The sequence below is a fragment of the Antechinus flavipes genome, chromosome 3 (genome assembly GCF_016432865.1).
Source record: "Antechinus flavipes isolate AdamAnt ecotype Samford, QLD, Australia chromosome 3, AdamAnt_v2, whole genome shotgun sequence".
Classification (NCBI taxonomy): domain Eukaryota; kingdom Metazoa; phylum Chordata; class Mammalia; order Dasyuromorphia; family Dasyuridae; genus Antechinus; species Antechinus flavipes.
The window spans coordinates 10,416,106-10,422,982 of record NC_067400.1 but is presented as its reverse complement, the minus strand read 5'-3'; the positions used below and the strand labels follow the sequence as shown (position 1 = coordinate 10,422,982).

General features: G+C 47.4%; 1 long non-coding RNA gene across 1 annotated transcript; it reads left to right on the top strand.

Annotated features, from left to right (window-relative positions):
- The first annotated feature begins 538 nt into the window (after window positions 1-538).
- Window positions 539-2,656, top strand: LOC127558370 (uncharacterized). The gene is made up of 2 exons (XR_007952794.1): window positions 539-1,252; window positions 1,876-2,656. It is a non-coding gene; the product is annotated as an uncharacterized LOC127558370 (long non-coding RNA).
- Window positions 2,657-6,877: the final 4,221 nt, after the last annotated feature.

The window sequence follows — 6,877 nt, the reverse complement described above, 5'->3', positions numbered from 1 at the left end:
AGCGTGACCTCTGACACACTCGGCCCCCCCACCTCCCACCTCCGACTTTTGCGGCAGCTGGTCCGCAGGCCCTCCCTGTCTCTGCCAATCTTCCTGCCCCCCTTCCTGACCACTAGCTCCCTTCCACTGCGGACTGTCACCTGTTTGAGTGATGTGTGTCAAGAGGACCGGTCCTCCCAGGACAGTGCGAGCTCCCCCCAGAAGAGAGGCTCCTTTCCTTTGCACTCTGGGCCCCCAGCATCCCCTGCATCAAAGCCCTCTAATAACAACTGGTGATTGCCTGGGTGGGGAGCTCGGACCCAGGCTGGCAGGCCCTTCTGCAGACCGTGACGCGGACGCTGGCCTTGCTGGGGCCGAGACCGGCCTCCCCTCCAGCGCGCCGTGCGATTCCTTATTGGATCCGTCTCGTTAGGCGCAAAAATGCCAGAAGCGGATTTTTTTTGGATGGGGGAGGAGAGCACTAGTAGGAATCAAATGGGGGCCGAGGAGGCAGCCGTGGGGGGCACAGGCAAGGGGCCCCGGAGGGGGAACGGGAGCTGGTTTGGCTGAATTGTGGCGTGTGGGGCGCCCATCATGGGCTCCCGTGGGATGCTGGGCTGGGTTCAGATCCCTGAATGGGCACATTACTCGAGTGACCTTGGGCCAAGTGAGGTAGATGAGGGATGACTCCTCAGATGACTTCAGCTGTAGAACCCTCCAGGAGGGTGACCCCTTCTCAGCGGGACGACCTCCCACCAGGGGTCGCTCCCTCTCTGGGATGAGAGCCCCACAAGCCAAGCCTCCGCCGAGCCTGGGACTTATCTTCCCTTCCCTGAGCTCTTGGGGGCAGCACTTATGGCACCAGGTGAGTAGGGAATACCTGAGCCAGGTGCCAGGCAGAGACACCGGGGCGGTGCTTGCTCTCCCTCTGCCCCAGGGAAGGAAGGGATGGAGGGACTCTCCAGGAGGCTGATGCTCAGGTGCCACCCCCAGGGTGTCCCTGGGCACCCGAGCTGCCCAGTCTGTGCCCTGCTGGCAAAGTCCTCAGGAGCTCTGGGCACTGCCCGGTGTTCACTTTTCAGGTCTTCACACATCATGTGCTCCGCAGTGGACCCGAGGCCATGGTGGGGACCATGGCTCGTGTTGTTCCTCTGCCAGCCACTGGGTGGCACTACCAGCCTACCGGGCTCTATGTACTGGTCCCTGTCCGGTCAGCCTTGGAGAGTGACCCTCCCGTTGTCTGTCTCTGAACAGAGAGAATGGGCTGCTGGAGGTGATACCTTAACATCCCCGACTCAGAGCTGGGAGGGCCCCCTCCTGGGGGTGGGGGTAGGGCAGGCTGCCGGAGCCCGGGGATGCCTTGGCAGGCTCTGCCCAAGCCGAGGGTTGGCCGGCTCCTCTTACATGAGTAAAACACCCAGCTTGCCGCTGACTTTAATAGTTATTTTTCTGAGATGGATCTTTACATTAAATATTCAGATCACTTGTTTTTCAGGGCTCCAAAGCCTCTAAAACTTGCTTTAAAAATGAAGAACAAAAATACCAATGCTATTTAATGATACTTACAGGAAGATGGGCCCATTAGTGCACGATTAGTGATTCTGTGCATCCTTGCAGATGTTTAGGAAAGCACATTGGAATTATGCTAAGTGGCCAATGTCTTCGTACCCTTTAATCCCAAGATTCTGCTAATAAGAATATACCCCCCTTTAACCCTCAGGGTTATTTCTGGGTCCCAAGAGGAGCTCTTACACCTCTCCTCTGACCAACTAGCCTGCCCCTGCTGGTGGAGGGCAGAATAGCAGCTCCTGTTGGTGATCCTAGCAGCTCACCCTATACCATGTTTGAAACCTTGGTGTTGCCGTTAGCTTTTCTTTGTTTTCTGTTCTTGGCAAGAATCAAGTGCTTGGACCAGGAAGACCGATCTTCAGATCCCAGCTCTTACCCTTCCTTGTGTGCCCGAGGCTGGCCACGTCCCTCATCAACCCTCAGTTCCGGGGCTTCTCTCAGCCTCCCCACGGTGTAAAGCGCAGTTTCCATGGCAGTTAATGCTCTCTCATCAGTTACCAAGCCTGCCAACTTTACCTTCCCATTATCGCGTCCATCACCGATACCAACTGGGATAGAAAGGGATCCCTGAGGGCCGGATCTACGCAGGAAACTGCAAATTAACATTATCCAGGCTGTATTTTTCTCTATTTTGTTAAACATCTCCCGATCACATTTTAATCTGGCGAGTAGTTTTGTGGGCTGTGATTTGATGCCTCTGTACTTTGTAATGTGTGGACCCTATCATGGCTCCACTGATTCCTTCAGCCAGATTTTTTCATCTCCACTCCCTCTTCCCTCTAATAACTTACTTCACCGCTTCCCGATTATTCTTAGATCTCTTAGTCACATCATTCCTATTCTAAAGCTTTTAATGATTTCTTGTTGCAGAGCACAGGAAAGCCCACCATTTTGCCAATCAATCAAGCGGCAAACATTTGCTAAGCACCCGTTATTTAAAAATTCAGTCTAGGATTTAATCTTAAATTACTTCTCTCTTTATTCTTTGCCTCAGTAAAACTGGATTATTCATGGTGAATACTGATATTGCCCACTTCTGCTCCTACTGTTTCTGTGCCCAGAATACCTTCCTTTAACTCTCCTATCTATTAAAAAAAATTGACACATTTATTAAGCACCTACTATGTGCCAAATGCCACATTAGATTCTGGGGATAGACTTGAAAAAGAAATTCTCTAGCCTCCAGAAGCTTCTAAAGCTAAATGATGATCAATACAGACAGTTCCAATAATTGAGAGGGCGTTGGCCATGGCTCAGGAGAGCCACGAAGGGGCAGCATTTGAGATGAGCTTTCTAAGGAATAGAGAAGAGTCTTCTAAATATGGACAACGATCGGTGCCAGAATGTGGAGGCAAGAGATACAATGTCCTGTTCTGGGAACGGCAAGGAGGCCAGTTTGGCTGGAATGTAATGGCACGGGGCAGGAGGGAGGGAGAAGCTGTGGAATTTATCTGCCCTTGAAATGAAAGAGCATTGAAATAAGAGAGGACTTGGGTTCAAATCTCAGGACAAATCACTTGCACTCTGCGGACCTCATGAGGGATACTCCTCAGTATCCCCTTGCAGCTCCAGATCCCACGTCAAGGACAGCTGCCTGCAGGAAGCCTTCCTGAGTCCTAATGACTTTTGTCCCTTTTGCCCTAGAGGTCACCTTGCCTCTCGTGCACTTTCCATGCAGGGTTCACCACATGTGTAAGCCCTCTGAGGACAGGGATGTAGAAAGAAAGACGTGGGGGCTACATATAACATCACTAAATATCAGAAAGCCTGTCGTGTGTTGCCTATGAGTATGTGGGATTTTTTTTCCCCATTAAAATATACTCAAGGGCAGATACTATTGTTGATGTTTATATATAAGCACACACATATATACATATATAAGTATGTATACACACATGTGTATGTAAAATACTTGGCATATGGCAAGTACTTTATAAATTATCTGTCCATCCATGTACTTCATCTATCCATCCATCCATCCATCATAGCTTCTCTTTCTATCTCTCCACCCATCCAGCTATCCTGCCTCTGACACTTATCTTGAGCCTTGGTTTTCTCATCTGTAAAATGGGAAGAATAGTCCCTCCCATGATAGTTGTAAGGTTCAAGTGAAAGGATGGGTGTGAATCCTACTAGAAACCTCAACCTCTGGTTGAGACGTCAGCTCTTGGGTTTGGATTCAACAGATTACAGAGAGAGACCTCCATCTCCTGACTGAAAGGCCCAGAAGGACATGCACGTTTGCTGATCGTGGCCAATATGGGAACTGCTACTGCTTTTGCTTAGGGGGATGGAAGAGGGACACAAAATAAATGCTAATTTATTGGGGGAAATAATTTGAATTGTAACAAGAGGCTTCCTGGGAAAATGAAGGTTGAAGACACAATAACAATTCTGTGACCCCCATCAAGATAATTGCTTAATGCTCCATGATTGGGTACTTAATGTTAATCATAATAATGAGTCATAATCAGAATAATAGCTAACATTTATCTGGCACTTAAAGTTTGTGAATCCCTTTACATGATTTTCCCCTTTGATCCTTATAACCTGGGGAAGTAGATGCCATGGTTACCCTCATTTTACTGAAGAGGAAGCGGAGGCTGAGAGAGATGAGTTGGCTTGGCCAAGATTGCAGGGCACATTAACATAATGCAGCAGAAGGAATATTCATTTTGGGATCAGAAGAGCTAGGCTTAAATCATCCCTCTCCTGCTAACCGTGTCATCTTGGCCAAGCCACTTCCCTTCTGTGCACCTCAATTTCCTCTTCTGTCAAATTAAGGGGATTCATCGGATGGCATCTGAGACTCCAACTCTCCCTCGACATTTCCATGAAAATGGTAGCTGCCATCATTTGAGAGGGACTTTGGCCCTCACTTCTGGCAAACTTGAGAACGCTCTATAAATGTTAGTTACTGTTATTAATTGTTTTAATCTCTAGAAAATAATAATTTTCAGGTGGAGCATAACACCTGATCAAATCAAGTTCAGTGTCTGTATCCCCAGCACCTAGTGCAGTGCCTTGCACACAGTAGGAGTTTCATAAATGCTCATTGAATCGAATTTCAGGGGCAATAGAATTTTTATTTTTTCCTGGGATCTTTCATGTATGTCCTGATCAATCATTACTGGCTTGTTGCTGTAATTTGGGGAGTTCTTTGATCTTTCCTTGATGTATAAATAATGAGAAAAACCACTTGTGTACAATTCTGCTGCTATTAAGCAGGAAGAAGGACTGGCTTCCAAAAGTCCTGACATTTCCTAGTTCTGTGACCCTGGGCCGTTAGCCCTTGAACAAGCATTGATTAAACACTCACTGGGCCAGGCGCTGTGCTGAGTGCCAAAGATGCAAAGAAAGGCATTAAACAGACACTGACCTCTGGGAGGCCCACTCCAGGAGCACCTACTCTAATGAGGAGATCCATCTCTCGCCCTGAGCCTCAGCCAGCTCCCTAGCATCCATGAATGAAACTGTGGGAGGTCTGCGTTCTGTGACCAGGGACAACAATTTCAGGTCCTTAATGTATTGCTCTTAACAGCCCCTTTGCCATGAGACAGAAAGGCCTTTTGAGTTTGTTTTTGCTTTTTTTTTTTTTTTTTAATATCTCCGCTTCTCAGAAAGCTCATGGTCTTTGTCCTTAAACCTCCTCTCTTGCAAACTTCCCTCTTCCTGTTGAAGGCCCCACTGTCCCCCCAGTGTCTCCGACTCACAAAGCTGAGCGTCATTCTTGATTCGTGCCTCTCTCGTATCCTCACCCTCACACCCAATGTGTTATTTCTGCCTTCTTGACATCTCTGGGCTTGATTCTCCCTTCTGGGCCGCCCTTAGCTCCACTTACATACTTCTAAGGCTTTGTCACTTGGTCACCGTTCAAGCCTCTTCTGCCTAAACTATCATCAAAGGGATCTTCCTACAGTTCTGGCTGATCCTACCACCTCCACTCAGCAGCTGGAACCCTCAGGACCAGCCAGTCAGCAGCCTGTCTTTTGAATGTTTGGCTTTTAAAGCCCTTCACACCCCTTCTCTCTCCTACTTTTGCAGTCTCCTTATTTTTACTTCCCCATCTGTCTATACATACGCAGCAAGATGGTGCAGTGGATTGAAAATTGAGCCTGAAGTCAGGAATATTTGAGGCAGACTCTTAACTGGCTGTGTGACACTGGGCAAGTCCCTTAATCCTGTTTTCCTCAGTTTCCTCATTTGTAAAATGAGCTGGGAAAGGAAATGGCAAATTTAGTATTTTTGTCAAGAAAGCTCCAGCTGGGGTCAGAAAGGGTCAGACACAACTGGAAAGTGACTGAAAAACAACTGCCTGTTCTAGTGAACACCACTGCTTGTCTTGCTGTGTATTACAGGGGGCTTTAACTGTGCCATTGGGCTAACTTTCTCATGCTTGGAATTGCCCCCTTTCCTCCTTTCTGCCTCCTGGCTTCCTTCAGTTCCAGGAGCACATTCTGTCTTTCCAGGTTTGCTCTTTGATTAATGCCTTCCCTCTGAGATTGCTTCTCATTTATACCTTGTATGATCTTGTCTCCCATTAACATTATGCCCTGAATAAAAAAAATTATCACGGCCACCTCCCTTCCCTCCTTGCCATTAGAACTGGGAGAACCGAGTCAGGAAAATCCTTAGTGCTCTGGTCACCTTCACATCTCATTGTGTCATAAACTCCAGGTGCATTATTTTGGGTGATTCCCCCTCCGTTTGAGTATTGTCCCTCGTCTCGCTGTTTCCTGCCCTCAAACTTTTTTTGACTTTTTTCTTACCCTTATTTTCTTTATATGTCCTAGGGCTCAGAACCATGTCCCTGGCATCACATCAGCCCTTAAATAATGCTTAATCACATATTGTGTTTGTTCTTTTTCAAAGGGGATCTAGAAGGTGATGCAAGGCAAGTGAATTGGATTTAATGAGGGTGGGCTCTGTGCAAGGTCACTTTCCTCACTTTCTCTTCTGGAGCCTTTTGGATCCAATGGCCAGATATTAGATCAGGATGCCTGGGGATGGCCCCCTACCTCTTAATAGATGATCCATATATACAACGGCTACCATAATCTACACAAAACCAACTAGTGGACCTTCTTCTGGAGAAAAGATGACAGAGAAAGGACATTTTCTTAGTTGAAAGAGAACACGTCACAGGGTGTGGGATGGAGTGGGCAGAGCAGAGAATTGTTTTTTAATCCCATTTACGTAACCGTTGCCCTTTGTCATAGGGGACGATTTAACAAAAATAGTGTCATATTTTGGGAAAAGATGAATATTAAAAAAAGGCATTGAGAAAACTTTAAAAAATATACAAACAAAAAAAGCCCAGAGCCACAGG